General features: G+C 49.6%; 1 protein-coding gene across 3 annotated transcripts in view; it reads left to right on the forward strand.

Moving 5' to 3' along the window:
- Positions 1–20,969, forward strand: part of PALLD (palladin, cytoskeletal associated protein) — a gene marked incomplete at its 5' end in the record, with an annotated part of 365,468 nt that overhangs the window by 67,864 nt on the left and 276,635 nt on the right. The gene's annotated exons all lie outside the window — the stretch shown is intronic.

Consider the following 20,969-nt stretch of genomic DNA (forward strand, 5'->3'; position numbering starts at 1 on the left):
TCTCTAATGGTTAGTGATGTTGAGCATCCTTTCATGTGTTTGTTGGCAATCTGTATATCTTCTTTGGAGAAATGTCTATTTAGGTCTTCTGCCCATTTTTGGATTGGGTTGTTTGTTTTTCTGATATTGAGCTGCATGAGCTGCTTGTATATTTTGGAGATTAATCCTTTGTCAGTTGTTTCGTTTGCAAATATTTTCTCCCATTCTGAGAATTATCTTTTCGTCTTGTTTATTATTCAGTAGTTTTATTGCAAGCAATGATACTAGCATTGTTATCTTGAAACCATTCGTGCCATATTGTAGGAAGAACAAATGATTGTGCCCTTAGGAACCAAGATTTTCTGTGTAGTAGAAAATGTATACAAAGTTAAAACTCCATAAACTGAAGCTTCAATTGGAAAAGCCTCATAATATTCTTTCTCTTACAAAATTGCCCATACTTCCTAGTTCTGTCCACTTTAAAGGCCTGGAAGCAATGGCACCCCAAAAGTAATAGACACCCCCAGCACCTCAAATTAAGGTTTCTGAATACCAGTTGCCACAGAAGGACTCAAACCTTTTGGAGAAACTACTGCTTTTAATTCTGGGGCAGGAAATGGACAAGTCAAGCTTAGGATATCTTTTGTGCCAGAAAGGAGGAAAGCTGTCAGAGACCAGTGGGGTCATCTCAAAAGGACACAGAGCCAACTGAAGAGGCCCCTGCTGGGCTAAGAGGGGACAATTTGAGCATTAAAATACAATGACCCCAGTGGTTGAAACACACCAACTGTATAAAATACATGGTGCTTAATGAAAACAAAGAAAGAAAGCCTAAGAGCGTTCTTCTTCGAATGTATGAAGCAGCGTAAAGTCATTGCTGTGGAATGTGAACCCTGACGCTATCTCTAAATGCAGGTGACACGGTCACTGTGGTCAATTATCCTTGGAATATAACCTCTTACTTTTGGATCTTTTAGTCAGAGGGAAAACGGTTTCTGGGAAAGATCTCTCTTTCTTGTAAGGTTTATCCTTGGTGTGCCAGGATAAACCCTCCATTTTTTGGATGCTATGTACTGTGTCTAGCTCTCTGATTCTTATCGGTATTGTCACGGCGCTTAATGAAGCATGCTATTGGCATAAACAGGGTAGTCACAGAATGCTGGACACAATAAAAAGGGTGTGTCGAGAAGCAGCAGACATTTATTGGAGAGTTTAAAACATGATGTTTATAAAACCTTCCAAAGTCAGAGATTTTTTAAAGAATGATTTTGAATCACCCGCGTCACTTCTTAGCCCCTGCAAGCGCAGTGGATGCATCTCTGGTTGTAAGTCATTGTGTTCAGAAGACGCTCGTATGAATGTCCCTTCCACATTTTGTCACCGCCCAGTGTCCTGCTTTAAACTCTTACAGTAGTTTTTCCTGATCTTTCTCCTTGCCAGTCTCACCATCCTCAAATCTTCAAACTGCTGTTTGGCCAGTGGTTATAATAAGCGATCCTTTCATGCCTTCAGTATACAGTGCATCGTATTGTAGTGAAATTGTTTATTGCTGTGTCTGTCTCCCTAATAGACTATGTGCTCCTTGAGGGAAGAAGCTGCCCTTTTATCTTGAATTCTTAGCATCCATTCTTAGCGGATGCTAAGAATGGTACGAATGATGAATCATCCCCCAGACCCTTCACAGCATCAACGCCCTCCTTTATGTAAGTGGGGAAAGGAATTGTTCAGGACCTACTCGTTCACCCTGAACTTCAGTTGGAGGTTGGCAGCATTTGTAAGTAGAACTTTTTAGATTCTACAGAGAACTCGTAATTAGATGGCTTTGTCAACAGATGCTTTGAAGCGTCAGGGGGAAAAAATGCTAAAGCAAAAGATGAAAGCTAGAAAGATTCCTCAGGCTTAGAGCGTATTTATCACGCTCTGACTCACTTAAAAGTGAGAGCTGGACATTCACCAGTATTTGACTACCTGTCTTTCCCATTTGTTATATCTGCTATTATTTGAACATCTGGGATTAAAGGCTTACTTAGCCCTTGAGATGCTAGTTAATGCCTCTTAATCACCATGACTGCAGAACAGGTCCCTGCACCCAGCCTGATCCCTTTGCCTTGAGTTACCTGGAGCACTTGTCGTCAGGTGTGTTCAAGGAAAGGCTGGGTGACAGCAGGGGTCCCCCACTTTATCATGCATCAGAATAACCTGGAGGCTTATTAAAACACAGGTAACTTGGGCTCCACCCCGCCCCATCCCCCAAGTTTCTGAATGAGGAGGTCTGGGTGGAAGCTTAAGAATCTGCATCTCTAACAAGGCCCTGGTGATACTGCTTCGGAACCAGAAACCGCTCTTTGAGAAGCCCGGGGTGCCGGGCTCGTCCGGCTTCAGTGCACCCAGGATCACCTAGGCATGTAGGTAATACGCGTATTTGGCTGCAGTGTGCCCGGGCTGGCGGTTGAGGTTCTGTATTTCTAAGAAGCGCCCAGGTGACACCACTGCTATTGGTCTGGGACCACTTTTAAGTTCTCCCCTCTGGCTGATTACTAGAATCATCTGAAAAGCTTTAAAAAATCGTGCTACCTGGATCCTGCCACAAGATTCTGCTCTGCTAGGCCTGCACCGGGGCCCAGAAATCTGTCTTTTTTTTTTTTTAATTTATTTTTTTTGCCACGATATGCGGCATGTAGGATCTTAGCTCCCCGACCAGGGATTGACCCCGTGCCCTCTGCATCGGAAGCAGGGAGTCTTAACCACTGGACCGCCAGGGAAGTCCCAGAAATCTGTCTTTTTAACGAGCAGCCCCAGGTGATTCTATTATAGACGATCCGTGGTCCACCTTTGAAGGAAAACTGGTCTAGAAAGAACGAAATCTTTTGTGGAATTTTTGTATAACTACAACTGTCTGAAAAATATAAGCTACATATAGAATATATAAGAAAATACTAGTATATTTAATTGTCTCTAAGATGCACTTTTTTCATATTTTAATATCTCTAAAACTGGAAGACCTCTAGCCACCCATGGTACTTACAGCAATCACTGGCAACTTTTTATTTCTCTGTGGAACATAAGACGACTGGTACATAAAGTATGGAGGGTCTTACTTTCTATGAGATTCGGTATATTCATTTTAAATGATTTGAAGAGACACAAATAAACAGGCCTTATTCACAATAGGGCAGTACTTTTCGGTGCCGTTTAGTTCAGGCTTTCATTATATTGAGAAGGTATTCACATATATCAAAAGCATTTGCAACTTCCCTTCTCTTTCCGCAGAAGAGGGTGCCTGTTGTGTGAGGGAGAGGTGTGAAGATGGAGAGGCAATTTGGGAAACGAAAGGGGCGAAGTTGATCTTTGCTAAAGGAGACACCCCTGGAAGGCCCTGGACTAAGACACAAGGAAGTGAAGGTTGAAAACCAGCAGGAGGTGCTGGGCATGAATCCTCTTTCTTGGATCTCAACCGCAAATCATTATTTTGTGTTTTGTCATCTTTTCATTTAGATTTCAACTTAATCCTTCATGAGAATACGTGTTAACCCTCTTCATTTGTATGATTTGCTTAATGAAAAGTGGGGTATAGAAAATAGTCACTTTTAAAGCATCTAAGGGATTGTTTCCTATCCAGTCGCCAGAGCCTCTCAGAGACGTTGTCTGAATGTCTTCTGTTGCAGTCTGGGGTTTGTTTCTGCCATCCAGAAATGAGTAAACTTTAGGAACATCCAGCTGTGTTTCAGGATACAAACGTTCAAATGTGGAGCGTGTGTGATGGAAACTTCTCTGACGGCTGAGAACATGGGTGGTTTTGAGGCGCGTGGTTTGATGGAAAGTTATTGTATATTTTCATTCATTTATTTAGCAAACATTTATTCTGGACCAGGTACTAGAAGTCTGGCAGTGAACAAAACATTCCCTCAATAGAGTACCCCCCACACACGTGCACACACACACACACACATGCACACACAAAGAAAGTACATCTATTTGGATTGTCTACGGCAGTCTTTTTCACTCTATTGGCTATTTTATACCAATTCTGATATAACTATTTTTTATGATGAAAATGGTAATTAGCTCATATGATACACATTCTAATTGACAAGAAAACATGTTTGTTTTAGGAAAAAAATTCTATTTGATCACAGAGGTAACAGCATCGCCGGTGTATTGAGAAGCCTCTTAAAGATGTGAGGACCCCAGGACATACCGTCTGTGACACACAATGACTATAAGAGCTTTGAGTTTGTAGCACCTGCGGTTTTCCAAGCAGTTTCATGACCAGTGTCTAGTCCATTTCTCCTGATGTCCTTGTGAGTGGTGTGTGTGTGTGTGAGTGTGAGAATGTGTGCGTGTCCGTGCAGGGGTTGGGGGTGGAAAGAGAGAGAGACGTTATTCGCCCATTTCACGGATGAGGACAGTGGAGGTGTGACAGCAGTGAACCTGCAGCATGTGGGTGGGTCCCAGAAAGGGGATCTGAAACCAGCCTCGTGCTCCCCATCACTTCTCTCCCCCAGCCCAGCCCCTGTACGACCCACTGTGAGGCAGAGGTCAGACCCATCCCGTGGTCCCCTGTGCAGTGATGGCTGCACGAGGGCACACACTCTGGGCGAAGACCCCGTGCAGGCGCCTTGTGTGCCCCTGACCCCAGCACTTTAATTCCAAGGGCTCGGGCCGGTCTGCTGAGCACCTGTTGTTTTCTGGGACAACAGGGAGGGAGCGTGTGGATGGGGTACCTGATGAGAGCTTCTGGCCCCAGGTGGAACCAAGCCACCTTCCCACGCGGAGATGAGCTGGGTTCCCAGAACAATGAGAGAGTTGACTCGGGGAATCCTCTGAGCTCCCTTAGGAGACCGGATCTGTGATTTTCACACAATGACAAACTGTTTAAAATTTTGCATCTGGAGTCTCTTCCGTGGCAGAATGGCAGGAAAGCAGCATTGGCGAGATAAACTCCCTTCCCTGAAGCCCAGTGACGGTGATGACTGCTGCAGGTCTACCTGCATTAAAGCTGCGCTTGGATGTTACCAACTGGCTGATATTCTGGCACTTTTGTCTGAGATTGGAAGAAGTGTCTCTGAAATGTTCTGGTTTAGCCTGAATATTTGAGCGCTTCCAATGGCCGACGACCAGCAGCCACATATCTCCCCGGGTCCTCAGAGACCTGAGCGTCCAAGCCGTGCCTGTCAGCCCCACCAGAGAGAAAGCTGGATTCCAGTGGTCCTCAAACTCATGGCAAACCGGAAGGGACCAGAAGCGTCCCTAACTGGCATGGCGGCGCCCTTCATGAGGGCACAGCACGTGCGTGCCCACCTCATTACTCATAGGCACTCCGTCCCCCAGCGCAGCTCAGAATGGACCATTGCCTGGGCGCTGGGCGCCTTAACTCAGGGATTGTGGGGAGGGGAGGAGAGGGGCGAGGGGACCAAAGATTCATGCACTTGTCACTCTCACGTGCAAGTTGAATCAATGCCCAAGTGTGGGTCAGAGTCCAGAATTGGGTTCTACTTATCAATCCAATGTCTGGCCATCAGCCAGCCCAGGGACCCTAACAGCAGAGTTTGCTGTTTCCTGGGTTCACCGGGGTCCTGCTTTTGAGGGTGTTTGTGGAGCAGGCCTAATTTAAACACCAGGGCTCTTAAAAAAATTTAAAAAAAAAACCCTAATAGACTAAATCATCAGTTCAGCCTCTCAATTCTCCATTAATTCTTTTTTGGAATTGAAAGACATTCTCTCCTGGATTTTTTTTCTAAAAAATCCAAAGTTCCCTCAGGGCCAGGAGATATGGCCAGGGACACCTGTGACGAGAGAGTGAAAAGAAAGATTGCAGCGTCCCGGCCAGTGTCTGTGTGGAGCAGGGGGTGCTTCTCAATGGGAGGGGATTTTGCCCCCAAGAGACGTTTGTCACCGTCTGGAGAGATTTTATGTCCTGAGAACTGGGAGGTCAAACGTATAATTCACCGGGAAGCTCCCCCAATAAAGAATCACCCATCCCCAATGTCAGCAGTGCCCAGTGGAGAAATCTGGGGCGTAGAGATAGACACCTTTCAAGTGATGGCCCCTGGGAAGGTCTCCAAGAGTCCAGGAATGTAGGGATGAGAGGACATCACCAAAGGAGAAGGCGTTTGAAGGTGGCATCCGGTCATGCCCGCATGCACGTGGAAATGTTCCTCACCTTTCTCTTGGTTTGCTGGAACACATCCTTTGCCTGGAAGGAGGGAACTGCTCGCATCCTCCGGTAGCAGCTCGGCTTAGCCGAGGCAGCAGATTTCCTGCGGAAGGCTGCCCAGTGCGGGCCCCGCCGGGATGCTCCTTCGCACGGCAGCCTCAGCGCCGGGCGGCGTGGGCACGAGGGCCGCCCCCCGGCGGTTTCGCAGGACCTCCCCACTTCTCCATGGCTTTCCCAAACCTCGGACTGCCTTGTGCAGGGCTGGGGTTAACTCTGTGCTCCCTCTTCTGCCCCCCACCCAGCATGCGGGGAGTCACAGGGTCACTGCCCCCCACGTCCCGCACCCCGAAACCCGCTGTTCTGGGTCGGGCAACCCTCCTGCCCTTCTCAGTAGCAGACAGCAGAGTCCCCACCTGGCCCGGGAGCCCTCAGGTGACTCATGCAAGGCCGCGGAAAGTGTGGAAAGGGTGTGGGGAGATTCAAAGGGGAAGGTGAGCCGGCAGGCGGCAGAAAAGAGAGCAGGGAAGGCTGGCGGGTGGTCTCAGAAGTCACTCCCCTGTGCCTTTCTCCAGAGCCACATGCGTGTAGCCAGCAGCTCGGTTGGGTCGTTCCTGGGATGAAGCTGGCGCTGACGGGCCCTGCTGGACCGGCCGAGTCTTGAGTGTGGTCTGAGAGGCTGTGGAAGGCCATCCCTCTCAGCCGTGATCTCGTCAGTTCGTGCGGCCCTGAGTCACTGGTTTGCTTTTTGTCTCCCCGACCCCATTCCCAGGCTCCTAGCAGCATCGTTGGCAGCTCTGGGAGTGTGGATTTTTGAAACCCCTTAAGCTCTGAAACTGGCTGATTATTCTGAGACCCTTCAAAGGTGGACGAATGTGGGCCAGAGAAAGATGGGAGCCTCTCAAAGCCTCTTCCCCACCCCGGTCACCCCGGTGGGCTCTCTGTAGACTTTTCTATGAGCAGATACTTTCTCAGCAGACTCTGGTTAACGATTCGTCTCTGGTTACTTCACCAAATCAAAAAATTGTTCATGGAGAAAGAGCGAGATATCTTGATGAGTAGCCTTGTTCAATCTCCATCAAAAACCCCTTCAAGTAAAATTCTTTCCCTTCAGCCGATTTCTTCTTTCAAGTATTCCTTTCACCCTCAGATGAAATTAATTTCTCCGTTTATGAAAACTTTATCTGTTCGTCGACAGCAAGTTTTCATGTTTGGATCGAAACTCGAACTGGAAGCAAGGGTTTCTGGAAAGCACTGAATGCTGGGATGTTTCTAGGGCAAAGCCAGCTCTCGTCAAACACGACTTCACTGGCTCTCAGATCTGGCCCCCTCAGAAGCGCTTCCCTGTGAAAGTGCTTTCGTGTGCCCTGCTGTGTCATTCCTGGTAGAAAGAGGTGGTAAGTTGTGCTCCTCAGAAGTCATCTCCCTGGTCCCTGTCTGATCTAACGGGAGTAGCTGCAGGCAGGGTTCTCACCAGTTCATCCCCACAGGGCCAAACAGGTGTGGCCTGGGCCCCTGTCCAGGTAGGAGACCCCCAGGGAAAGCCCAGGTGCTTCAGGAAGCTTCAGGATGAGATCACAAATTGGCCCAGATCCCTCAGAATTAGAATTCTGAGTCATGGTTTTAAAGGCAATTTCTTACTCATTTCCTCCTGGGACCGCAGGAGGGTCCTGTAGCCCTGAGATGTTTCCTGGGCAAACCCCGTTCCCTCTCCTCACATCCCACCACCACCAAGATGGGGCCGAGTCTGTCTGTTCATCTTTGAAAGCTCAAGAGTGAAGGGAACAAGCTGAAATTTCTATTCACTATTGACACCTCACGTGAAATACAGGAAAGAGAAGTTCAGGGAGTTGTTCCGGAGAAGAGGCTTTGTTGCCAAATTGTATGGTAATCCGGACCTTAGCTGAGCCTTCTTGCTGCTGAGTGAATCACACCTCATGGGCTCCAGGTGCCAAGCCTGGGGAGACTTACCCCCTTGAAGGCGTCTGAGAACCCCCAACTGCTTTTTCTCTCACGATCCCCTTGCTTCCGTCCTGCACGCATGCGTGCTTCCTCTGTTTGGCCCCGTGTCAACCCAGGTGTCAAACGCAGCCTTTCATCAGTGTTTACAAGGATGTTCATGTGCACCAAATCCCACCTGGGGAGAGAATTTGCTGAGCCCTCAGGACTGGCGCACGTCCCTCCAGGTTCTTTCCCCAAGTGGGCCAGAAGTCTTAACCCTCCCAGCAAGTCTTTGTGTCAGCTGGCCTCCAGTGTATATTTTAAGTTTTTCCAACAAATAGCACTCTTCCTCAGAGAAATTCTGAGGCCACGTAGAACCATCCTGTTACAATATCATTAGAGATGCACAAGGATAGCACTGCCTTTCTATACAGTAATGGCACAACGCGAATTCATATCATCTATTTAACGATCACGTATTCAGTGCCTTCTAAGTATCAGGGCATGTGGTTCTGAGTTATTTTCCCAGGAGCAGTAAGGGATGTTGCCTGGTGACTACCCCAGGCCACCAGAGCAGGATGGCAAGGCACCGGCTGGGCTTGTAGGATGTGTCGGAAGCACACTGTGGTGTTGGTGATAACTGATCCAGTTGCTAATTAAGCAAACCCATGCTTCAGTGCAGGAGGACGGCGCATCATGGAGCAAAGAGTGGGACAAAGTAGATGATGAAGGGCGTTTTCTCTTCACCCGAAGGGGGTCTAGAAAGCGTGTACTTTCTGCCACATTTGCCAGCTGAGCTATCGCAGTGCCAGCTCCACACAATGGCGTTAGAGAGATTGCAGTAATAGCCTGAGTCTGCATCAGGGTACAGACAGCACAGCATTTTGTAGTTGGGTGATGAGTTCAAATCCCAGTGAGCCAGACGCCCATCATTTAATTCTAAGTGGGTCCCTATTCTCTCTAAGCCAGGACTTCCCAATTTATGAAGAGAGCGCATAACATCTCCCTACAAAATTGGGCTGAGAGTTAGAGATACAGGTTTATGGTATAGCTTGGGGTATAGTACACACTCCATAAAAGGTAGTCACAATTTTTACTACTGTAGAATCTTTCTCATCACCAGTGCAAGCAACCTTTCACGAAAACTCACCTCCAACCCTGAGTATAACCTTGGAAATTCATTCAATAATATCAACTCTACATTTGTGTATGATCACTTCCATTTCTATATAATATTGGTGTATCTTTTTAAACTGTGTTTTGAGAAAATCCAAAATACGGTATGATTTCTGATGTAAAATTCCTGGCCTGAAATGGTATTACATCTTCTCCCTTAAAAGAATTTAACTAAAGTAATAATAATATCCTCCTAAAAAGTCATTTGTTTATTGGAGAGATAATTTCCAAAATACAAATGATTGAAATAAGCCGTGGAAAAAATACTGTTTGTAATACTACTGTGGATTATTATAGACTCAAAAAGGCCATGAGGAAGACTCCCAAAAATACCATAGCAAATGCATAAAAGGGAACAAAGTTTCCGGGGCGGGGGGGGAAACACTGTTGTTCTAAGAACAAGATAAACAATTCAGAACCTAAGTATCTGGAAGTGATTTTATTTTGAGACCTCAAAAACGAAGTCATACTGAGATGTGTTTCAAAAACCAGTTGTTAGAAAAGGAGTATACAATTTAATAAATTGATCTGTTCCGAAATTCCAGAACTCCACTGCATGGAGATGGCCAAGTTGCAGCAAAAAATCAAGTTAAAATATCTTACTCGATTTTGCCATTTGATAATAACCCTTCTATGGTGGCTTATCCCTTAGACATCAGATCACTATTGTCGAGGAAGAAATTGGAGGTAGTTTTTTATTTATTTATTTATTTATTTTTGGCTGAGTTGGGTCTTCATTGCTGCGTGTGGGCTTTCTCTAGTTGCAGTGAGCGGGGGCTACTCTTCATTGTGGTGCGCAGGCTTCTCATTGTGGTGGCTTCTCTTGTTTTGGAGCACGGGCTGTAGGTGCACAGGCTTCAGTAGTTGTGGCACTCAGTCTCAGTAGTTGTGACATGTGGGCACAGTAGTTGTGGCTCTTGGGCTCTAGAGCACAGGCTCAGTAGTTGTGGCACTCAGGCTCAGTAGTTGTGGCACGCGGGCTCAGTAGTTGTGGCTCTTGGGCTCTAGAGCGCAGACTCAGTAGTTGTGGCACTCAGGCTCAGTAGTTGTGGCATGCGGGCTCAGTAGTTGTGGCTCGCGGGCTCTAGAGCGCAGGCTCAGTAGTTGTGGCGTACGGGCTTAGTTGCTCCGCAACATGTGGGATCTTCCTGGACCAGGGTTCGAACCCGTGTCCCCTGCATTGGCAGGCGGACTCTTAACCATTGCACCACCAGGGGAGCCCCCTGGAGGTAGTTTATTAAAGCTCATTTTTACCCACAACGTGTGTCTTTTCTAACTTGGTCTCATCTGTCTCGAAGCCAAGGGATAAAAGAATAGTGCTGGTGCGGCATGTGGGGCAGTGCCCTGCAGGACCAAACTTGGACAGGAATCAAGGTCCTTGTCATGACGGAGCTGAGCTCTGCAATTCAGAAGACATCTCCATGTCTAGAACCATGCCACCCGGTCACAGGAATGAAGGCTCGGCTTTTGAGATTTACAGTTGAGTAAAAGGCATTATCATTGACCCCTTCCTTTAAAAAGTAATCACTAAGGCAGAAATTACTACAAGAGACTCAACAAAGTATAACACACTGCGATGACTGCCTCCCAGATAATCTTCTCCGTAACGTTTATTTTATAGTCTCTGCTGGATTTTTACAAATCATGATGTACATTGTTTAAATGTTTATGGTTAATGGAATCTCATCCCTTCATAAGGTTTTCCCTCTCCACGCTAGTAAATTCTCATCTTCTCACTAAGCTGTTTTCCAACCACAGTTGAAGGTTCCTGGATTCTTTCAAACACGGGGTCTCCTCACTCCAAGCTCCCCTCGCTGGGTCTGTTCGAAGTCCCAGGGGGGAGAGGGCGGCTGAGTGCACCCTCCTCAGGATAATCCTGCTCAGTCAAGAAAAGTGCTCTGTTTACGAAAGAGGCTCGCCGTCACCAGGCAAGAGCCAAGGGAAGATGGCACAGATGAAACCGGGATAATCGGAAGTTTAGATTTGAAATGGACACCAAAAGCACATATGCCAGCTTCCACGTGCCCCTCTGCCCCTCCCCATGGGGCCCTTTCGGCAAGTTATCAGCTACCCAGAAAGTGGAGGAGGGGGAGACAGGCGAACCTTGAAAGCAAATGGGTCGTCCACAGACAGACAAAACGCAAACGTGCATCTCTACTGAAACAGTACACAAGGGGCCCCCTATATTCAAACGCGGTGTGTCACAGCGTACTGACCAGTCAGTTGTTTGGAGCCAGAATACATTTTCTATTAGAAATCATGTTTACGGAGCTGGCGCACCAGGAAACACCACCTGATTGGGTATTTTGTGGCCTCTGTGGGCATGTGAGCTTGAAGTGAAAAAGTAGAAGGAACCAACACAGCTGCAGGGAGAGGCACGAAGATTGTAAGACATAAAAGGGGCTTTTTATTATTATTTTTCGGAAGTGCTGAGCTTCTGGGAAGACGTTGAGTCAGATGGGTTTACGGGCTGTCTGGGCAGGTGCAGAGCTTGGGGTGTTCGCGGCCCCCGGTTTTAAGTGGCTTGTTCTTGGCTCTCTTACCCTTCTCAGTCACGGGGGGAGACTGGTGGAGTGACAGGTCAAAACTTAGAAGCAGAGGTGACAGGAAAAGGGGCTGTGTGTTTATTGTTAAAGGACTGGGAAAGCTTTGAAAAAGAGCAGGGAAGGAAGGAGTTACTTGATGACGGGGTAAGTGGGAGAGAAGAAAGTCTCCCGGGTATAAGCAAGGCAGGTGGAAACAGGGAGAGGGACCAACCCCTTACCCTGGTCCCCAGGTGACACCTCATTCCTGGCTGTTTAGTTACTGCACAGGGCAAGCAGGGTAGTGTTTAAGGAGTGACCTTGAAAAGCAGGGGTTTGTGAGGGGTGGTAGGGTCCTATAAAATATCCACAGATGTCCGCAACACAGGAAGTAGTGAAACCAGCATAGTGGGACGAGCATGCACTGGGGGTCAAACCAGCCTGGATTTGAATTCGGGCTCTGTTCTGTAACTTTGGATCAATGGATTAACCTCTCTGGTCCTCAGGTGGGTTATATTACAAATAAGCACACTGTGTCACCGGGAGGGTATCATGCACAGCTGGTGTCGACTGGATATTCAGTAACTGACACTTAGTAGGTTTCTGAAATCTGCCAGTAACACCTTACAGGTTATGTGTCCGGTGATATGTCCGCAGTGTTTGAAGCTGTCCCATTTTCAGTAGATACTGTTAATCTCCAGTACATTCAAATTTATCGTAGATCAAGAACAGGGTAAACCTAACTAACTCTTCTTAGAAACTTTGCTGGACTTAGGACTTTCAAAGAGGAATCCTAAGGAACAGAATCTTCTTAGAGAGTTATCCATTCCAAGCACATGAATTGTCTGTTTTACAGCTAAAAGTCAAATGCATTTGAACTAGTCACAGGGGGACTCATTTTCCCACGTGAATGATAACACGCAGAAGGCCGTGGATTAGAGACACGGATGCGAATCCGTTAAAGAACTAGTGAGTCTCTCCCTGTGCCTGGACTGCACGGAGAGGATCCTGAGGTTATCTCCTCTCTTCCTGGAATCGGGAATTTGGATTCCTCAACAACACCTGTCATTGGGCGGGTATAGAACCAAGTAAGTAGCAGGCTATTTTAACTCCTCCAACTCTGCTGCACTTTGGCAAGGATAAATGAGAAACTTACACCTCGAAAGCCCAAGGATTTACTGAGAAGGTCTGTACTGCGTAATAAACAGGTGGGATGACGCCAGAAGCATGTGGTGTGGTGCCCCCCACTCACCTCCACCCCCCTGCCGCCAGGATATGCTTTCCTTACAGATCACATCATTTACCATAAATGGTTCAAAGGCTTTGAAGCCTTTGTCCAAGACATTTACTATGTGTACTCATATCAGTGAGTACTTTTTTTTAATAAATCTATTTATTTTATTTATTTTTGGCTGCGTTGGGTCTTTGTTGCTGCACACGGGCTTTCTCTAGTTGCAGCGAGCGGGGGCTACTCCTCGTTGCAGTGCACGGGCTTCTTATTGAGGTGGCTTCTCTTGTTGCGGAGCACAGGCTCTAGGTGCGTGGGCTTCAGTAGTTGCGGCATGCCGGTTCAGTAGTTGAGGCACGTGGGCTCAGTAGTTGTGGCTCGCGGGCTCTAGAGCGCAGGCTCAGTAGTTGTGGTGCACGGGCTTAGCTGCTCCGCAGCATGTGGGATCTTCCCGGACCAGGGTTTGAACCCGTGTCCCCTGCATTGGCAGGCAGATTCTTTGTTTTTTATTGCTGCATTTAAAATTCTCTCTGTAACTTTTGCCATTTTAATTGTAGTACGTCTTGGTGAACACCCCTTTGAGTTTCTCTTGTTTGGGACTCTCTGTGCCTTCTATCCCTGCATGTCTGTTTCCATCCCCCAGTTAGGGAAGTTTTCAGCCATTATTGCATCAAATATGTTCTCTGCCCCTTTCTTTCTCTCTTCTCCTTTGGGGACCCCTGTTATGCTAATGTGAGTTGTTAATGTTGTCTCAGAGGCCTTTAAACTGTCCTCATTGTTTCTAATTATTTTTTTCTTTTTGCTGTTGTGATCGGGTGATTTCCACTATCCTATCTTCCAGATCACTGATTAGTTCTTCTGTATCATCTAATTGCTGTTGATTCCCTGTGGCATATTTTTCATTTCAGTGATTGTATTCTTCAGCTCTGATTGGTTCTTTTTTGTATTTTCTGATTCTTTGTTGAAGTTCTCACTGTGTTCCTCTATTCTCCCAAGTTCAGTGAGCAATTTATGATTGTTACTTTGAACTTTTTATCAGGTCAGTTACCTCCATTTCACTAGGGTTTTTTCTGGGGTTTTATCCTGTTCTTTCATTTGGAACTTATTCTTCAGTCCTCTCATTTTATTTGACTTTCTCTGTTTGTTTCTATGATTAGGTGAAACAGTTACCTCTGCCTGTCCTGAAAGTGTGTCCTTGTGAAGGAGTATCCCTGTGCAGACTGCATGTGCTGGTGGCTTTGGCGGGGGGCTGGAGCTGAAGCAAGGGCGGGCTGTGGATTTTTCAGGCCACTGCCTTGGTGGGGGCAGGCAGAGCTGGTGCCCAGCGGGGCAGGTGTTTCTCCCAGGGCACGTCAGAGGCTGCCGCCTTGGTGGTATTGGGGTGGTGCTGAAGCCAAAGCTCGTCACAGGCCAGGGCTTCTCTCAGGTGCATCAGGGGCCACCTTGGTAGGGACGGGTGGTTTGCTGGAGCAGAGGGGTGCCAGGTGCTTCTCCATCCGCAGCCTCTGTGCAGGGACTTAGAGGAAGGGAGTTGGTGTGCCTGACCTTTAATAGTAAAGTCTTAGTTTCCCACCACCCTCTGGCTCTCAAGCCCTGCTGATTTTCACGCCCAGTTAAGGGGGCTCACCTTCCCAGGGCAGGTAGGTCCCCAGGGCAGGGGTGCCCAGCGTGGGGCTTGAACCCCTCACTCCTCATGGGAGGGCTCTGCACGTGTGATGTCCCCTCCCACCGTGGGTCGCCTGCCGGGGTCCTGACCGGGTCCCGTCTCTGCCCCTCCTACCCGTCTGGGTGTGGTTTTTCCTTTACATCCTTGGTGGTAGAAGAGCTGTGCTGCCCGTCTTCAGGTGGTTCTCAGAGGGAGTTGTTCCATGTGTGGTCGTGATTGTGGTGTGTCCACGGGAGGAGGTGAGCTCGGGGTCTTCCCAATCTGCCATCTTCATCCCACCTCCCCACTTGTGAGTGTTTTGAGAGAACTCTTTTGGTTCTGAGAACATAAAATCAAGGTATGCTGGCACCAGTGAAATAATATTGTACTGTTCAGGTAGGAGAGCCCGAGGACAGGGACGTAACAGGGCCTCTGCTCTCTCGGGACTCCGCTCCTCTGCCTTCTCAACTCTGACGCCTCGTCCGTCTCCTGGTCCACGGGCTTGAGAGCACGGCCACGGGCTGCTCCCACATGTGGCCATTGTAGGTCCTGCCCCTTGAAGAGCCGACTCCCTCTCCGTGGGTCTCACCTGCACAATTCCGGAGAGAATTCCGGCTGGTCCATGTGGCCGGGCGCCATCCCTCCACTAAAGAAGCAGCTCGGCCCTTAGCGCAGGGTCCCCTTGGGAGCAGCTGCCGGCCGTATGTGGTCTGGATGGAGAGGCCCACGAGTGGACAAATAGCATGTGACCAACTCCATGCCATGTGACCAACGTGGCCCTGATGCTCCCGGGGACACCCGTCTGAAGCGTGCCCACAGCCTCAGCTAATACGTCCGCTTCTCGGGCTGCTTTAATCTTCTCCCAAACGCTGTAATGTTCCTGAAACACTATAGTGTTCGTCTTCCCGAGACTGAGACCTCACGGCCTGTATCAGCATGATCTTGCTTCCCGAAGAAACGCAAACCCATGGCCAAAGCCCTTGAACTACAACGTACGTGCTCACTGGAGTTTCTGGCAGCAGCGTGGGGAGGAGTGACATCACAGAAAACTCCTCATCGGATGTTTCTCCTCTGCCTCCCCAGATCCCCCTTTTGTCTGTGAGCTCTTCTCCCACTTCTAGAGCTGATGGTGGTTGTGTGTTTGGGGTTTTTTGTTTGGGTGTGTTTTTTCTGTGCCCCAACTTACATGACTTGCTCTGGCCCTTTTTGGTATCTTCCACTCTTCTCCTCCCACTGCCCTGATCTATATGCCAGGCATTAGAGGATGAGGAAGGGGCAGCGTTACCAAATCTCATCTTCCTGAAACCCTTGCGGTTTCCACCAAGCAGGGACTGTCCCCACGGGGCACCCAGGGTTTCTCCCATCCTGTCCCAGCGCCCGCCCTGACTTCCCTCCTGTCTTCCACTGAGCCAAGTGGCATTCCTTCCAAGGTGCTGAGAGCAGGGCCTCTCCCCAAAGCTGGGGAATCGAGAAAGATCCTGAGGTTGAACATTCAGCAGCGGGACTGAGCTGCATCTCGTGGCGAGATGTGGATTCACCAGAATTATGTCCATCTGTGAGTAACAGAAAACCCAGCTGGCAGTGGCTTTACTCAGCAGGGGGTGTTTTTTCATATACCACGGAGTCTGGCCTCAGAGAGCTACAGATGTGGGTCCAGGGCCCAATTCATCCAACCGTGGTCCCAGGAGACAGGAAGGTAGGAAAGCGGACGTGAACGCGGGTAGAAGGGAGGATTCCCAGGCGCACGGCAAGGTGTGGGACCCCTTGGGTGCTTCAGAACCTCCGCGCACAGGTGGGAGGAGGGTATTCATGCCCCAGTCCCGCGCCTACCGGACAGGGGCACCCTGAGCTGTGGGTGGCACCCCGATGCTTCCTGAGCCGGGCACTGCGTGGGCACCCTCAGCCCTGCATCCCAGAAACCTGGGGGCAGCTCGGGGCACGGGCAGGGTGCTGCAGGCAGTGGCTACGGGAAGGGTGGGACGTAGATCCAGACCTGCTGAGTCGGAGATGTTTACATGCTTCCTTCATTAGGGGAAACGCTGTTATTTTTTCTTAAAAACGTCGCCCCTCAGTTTATTCTCTTCTCTTCTGGGATGATGGCTCCTGGGTCTGCGTGGGTGACGTGATCCCCCATAAGGCGTAGTCTCCTTTTGTAGAGTCTGTTTCCTTGCCCCTTCCCGATTCCTTTGGAGCGCTCCAGCACCCAGTCTTCCTGCACGCCGACTCATTTGTTGACTTCCTACGCCCAGTCTGTCATTCGATTCTTGTACAGCATTTATTCCCACGAGTCCGCCTCCCCCCGCGACCCCTCCAGTCGGGTCCCTGTGATGCTCGCTGCTGTTCCACGTCCCCAGCATGTCCCCTCACCTCTTCGAGGATATCAGATGTGTTTGTCTGAAACTGCTCACCTCTTGGGCCATCCGGTGTGCTTCCCCCGGGTCAGCTGTCCCCCTCGGGGTCCCTCTTTACTCTCCCCTGAGGAGCTTATTCTCCTGACGGCACCGTGGTGATGGAGGGTCTCTGGGAAGAGGTGGAAGCCCTCCCCAGGGGCCCTCCTTAGGGCCAGGATCCCGGAAGCCCTGCCTGCACGGGGCCCTGTGCCTTGGGGACGCTCCCTGAGGGGAGGATGGTGGGGTCAGCGATGCCTGGGGGTCCAGGAGGCCTGGACGTCTGGTTCTCCGCTTCTCTCCCACCAAGGGGTCCTCCCCCGCCCATCAGCGAAGCCCCTACCGTGCAGACCCCGGGCCAGAGACACGACTGCCCCCAGCCCGGTCCCCTCCTGGGGTCCAGCCCTCCTCCCCACTTTGTCCACATTTTCACATGTACTTTCTGACCCAGCTACCTCTGTCTCCTTGGGGGTCTCTCCCAGCTCTTGAGCTGACTCTGGGTCTGAGACCCTCCCCCATCAATGCCCCCCGAGTTGGGCTCACGAGTGGCACCCAGCAGCTCCGTCAGTGAGGACGGGACACGCGCGTTAATGGTGTCCTTTCATCCACGGGCACAGGTGACCCCCTGCCACAAGGAAGGTGCTGGGTGTGGGACTCCATCCCCACAAACCATGTGCGGTCTCCACCTGCGGACATCTAGACTTTAGCCCCTGACCCGTGTGTGCTGAGCCCCGGAAGCAAATCCTGGATGCTCCCCACGACTCCTGCTGGACCCTCGGTCGTCAGGACCAGGCCCCTGCTGTCTGGGTCTGGTAACGGCAAACAGTTACTTTCGGGCTCTCAGGTTCGCTCCAGGAGCTGAGACCAGACTCCACCGTGATCCTGTTTCCCGAGGGCCGAGGGCTCCTCCCTCCTTCCCTCTGATGAGCCCCCCCAGTAGTGGACACCAGGCTACTCCAGCAGTGTCGGGGGGAGGCCAGGCTTGTCCCGGACCCTCTGCTGTGATCCCTCCCCTCGAGCCTGCGGTGGGCGTCTCTGATCCTATAAACCGTCCCACCCCCCCTGCTGGGGCAGCTGCCAGAGTCCCGAAGCCCAAACACACGAGGAGGGCCTATCTCCCCGCTCCTGCTGACATCTGACAAAACAACAGAGCAAATAAACTAAAACCCTCCACGCGGGAACCCCGTCCACTCTTCTACTGGGCGGGTATCTTCTCCAGGACCGTTAGACTATCTGTGACCAGAACTGAGGCTGTGAGGTCTTATGCTATGGACAGTCCTAATGACAGAGCCTGCAGGCGACACCGAACTTCTGGCGTTCATCTGTCTTGAGGTTTTGCCTTTCTGGCTCCTCTTTAAAGCACAATTCCCTGGAGCCTGGTCTCACACTCTTTGCAAATGTTTCTAGTTTCTGGGAGCACGTGCCCTTCACCATGGTTTCCAAGGCTGTTTGATTCCTTGTCCTGATGAACAAGCTCGGAGCTCACATGGTCTCCATGAGGGAAAGGAGACAGGCCAGTCCCAACGCGACCACCACCAACTCCTCCACTTCCTGAAATGGCTCCATCTTGTTAAGAAATAAGGGGTCTGTCTCGGTCAGCTCCGGCCGCTGTGACAACTCACCACAGACAGGGGGCTTAAAACACAGAACTTACTCCCCACCATCTGGAGGCTGGAGGCCTGAGATCCGCGTGCCAGGGTGATCGGTGCCTGGTTTGCAGATGGCCACCTCCTCGCTGCGCTCTCACATGGTGGGGGGAGGGGGAGGAGAGAGAGAAAGCGGGGGGAAGCAAGCCCTTATCTCTCTTTATCAAGGCTCTGGTCCCATCATGAATCTTTCACCTCTGCATCCTAACTACCCCCTCAGAGGCCCCACCTCCCAATGCCATCCCCTTGGGGGTTAGGGTTTCAACGTCTGAATTTTGGGGGAACACAAGTGTTCAGTCCAGAGCAGTGTCTTTGAAATCTGGGTTTAAAAAAACACTCAGCCTGTAATTTCTCAGATCGTCTCCTCAGCGCCTTCTAATTCGGGGAACTCATATGTCGCCATCTACACGTGGCAGTTCGTGTGGTCCATCCATCCTCAGCACACACTTTCTCATGATAACGGTGGTAATTTGACCCCAGGGAAATCTCCACAGTCTCCTCTGACTTGAAGATGAGGCTCTAAGGACCATCACGGCTTGTGTCCAGTTGAGCCCTTGCTCTGTATTTCCAACAGCTGAGCAGTGGTGCGAGTATTTCTCCACTGTGTTCTGAGGCAGTGATTTTATCCAAGGTGCAGCTGGGCATGATTCTTTGAGTCCAAAATCCGAGGCATTTACCCCCCAATGTAAGCTGAATTAAACTAGACTCCCTTGTCCCTGCTTCCAAGCCTGTCTCAACAGGGCGACCCATCCAAGAGAAACAGAAACATGTCACCGAAAATATCTTAAGAAAAAAGTGATTTTCCTGTTTTACTGGAGGTTGAGGGGAGGGATGACACAGTGCTTCCTAGAGCTGAACTCCCGGAAAATCTCCTCCTCGGGCCCGGCAGCCGGACAGCACAGCACAGAACCCTCTGTAGAAGGAGAAGGTGTGGGAGGACAGTGGGGGCTTACACTGAGGATGGGGGTCCCTGAAACCATAAAGTCCAAAGGCTGTCTGTGCTGTGTCCTCAGAACGACCCAGCTTACACCATCAAGAAGTCCATCTGGCTAGTGTAATGGCTGAAGGTTCCACTTCTTGAATGCCTCTTCTTTGCCATCTTCCTTCAGTAACAAGTGGAGAATAACGAAAATGTCCTGGGAGAAGGCACAACAGAAAAACTAATTTTAATGTCACTCTTTGAAATGCATTGCCTGCATTTACATCTCAAATGCCTATGTTCCTTGGAGGGTAACCAAACATCCCGATTTTGACTAGGACAGAGGGGTCTCCCGGGATGCAGGACGTTCAGTGCTGAAACCAAGAAAGTTCGGGACAATCGCAGATGAGCTGGTCACCCTAGTTCCACACCCGAGATGAAGAGTCACTGCAGTATTGCTAAGGTCAGCATCTTGACCAAGGCATCAGATGTTTTGGCTGGCTTCAGTGCATCAAAGCACATCTACCCTAATTCTTTTCAGAATCCCCAGCCTTTGTCCTTACCTATCCACATAATCTTTTCCTCATCTTTGGATACCTGTCAATGCTCTCCCAAGTTAATTGTGCTGCACCCTGAATTCCAGATAACAGTGCCAGAAACGGATGCAGGCTTTAGGGTTTGGCTGCCAGGGTCTGGTTGTGAAACATACGTATTTAGATTCGAGAGGAAAGTGGTGGAGAGAAGACCCCTCCCTCTCTTTGGGGGGTTTGGGGAGTGAGCACGGCACGGCGCATTCGGATATGAAGTCGTTAGAAATGATGAGGCTCTGGGATGACCCCAAGATCCGTCCTCCGAGATATGCTGAGTGTCAGTGTGCCCCCGGTCACGCTGGCTACGAACATGAGGACTCATTAGGGATAAAAGCAGGAGAGTCAGATTGAACTAATTCATGGGCATAGGTCCAGACATTACTTTAAAACACGGTACTGGCACCACCTAAATTATACGTGGATCCCACAAAGTCATGCCAGCATTGTGCAAAAAAGCTGAGTCGTGTAGCTCCGATCCCGCTGCCCTGAAGACCTAACAGTGCGAGTCTCCTGGTTTGTAGCTGGGAATTCATTTAAGGGCTGGAGAATTTGGAGAATTTTGTTTCAGCTGTTCTTTCCCTGCTTGAGGAACGTCATAAGTAATGTCCATCAGATAAAACTGTGAGGATGGCACCCCGCGTAAGCTAGCTGAGAATCTCCAGTCTTTTGAAGGAAACGCACCGTCTCTTCACCTCTTGGCTTGGTTTCTGCCTCTTGTCGTCTTTTTTTGGGGATCATGTGACACTACGTTGGTCTGAATCGCTTTTTCTTAAAAGCCCTGG

The sequence above is a fragment of the Balaenoptera borealis genome (genome assembly GCF_965194805.1).
Source record: "Balaenoptera borealis genome assembly, chromosome: 8".
Classification (NCBI taxonomy): domain Eukaryota; kingdom Metazoa; phylum Chordata; class Mammalia; order Artiodactyla; family Balaenopteridae; genus Balaenoptera; species Balaenoptera borealis.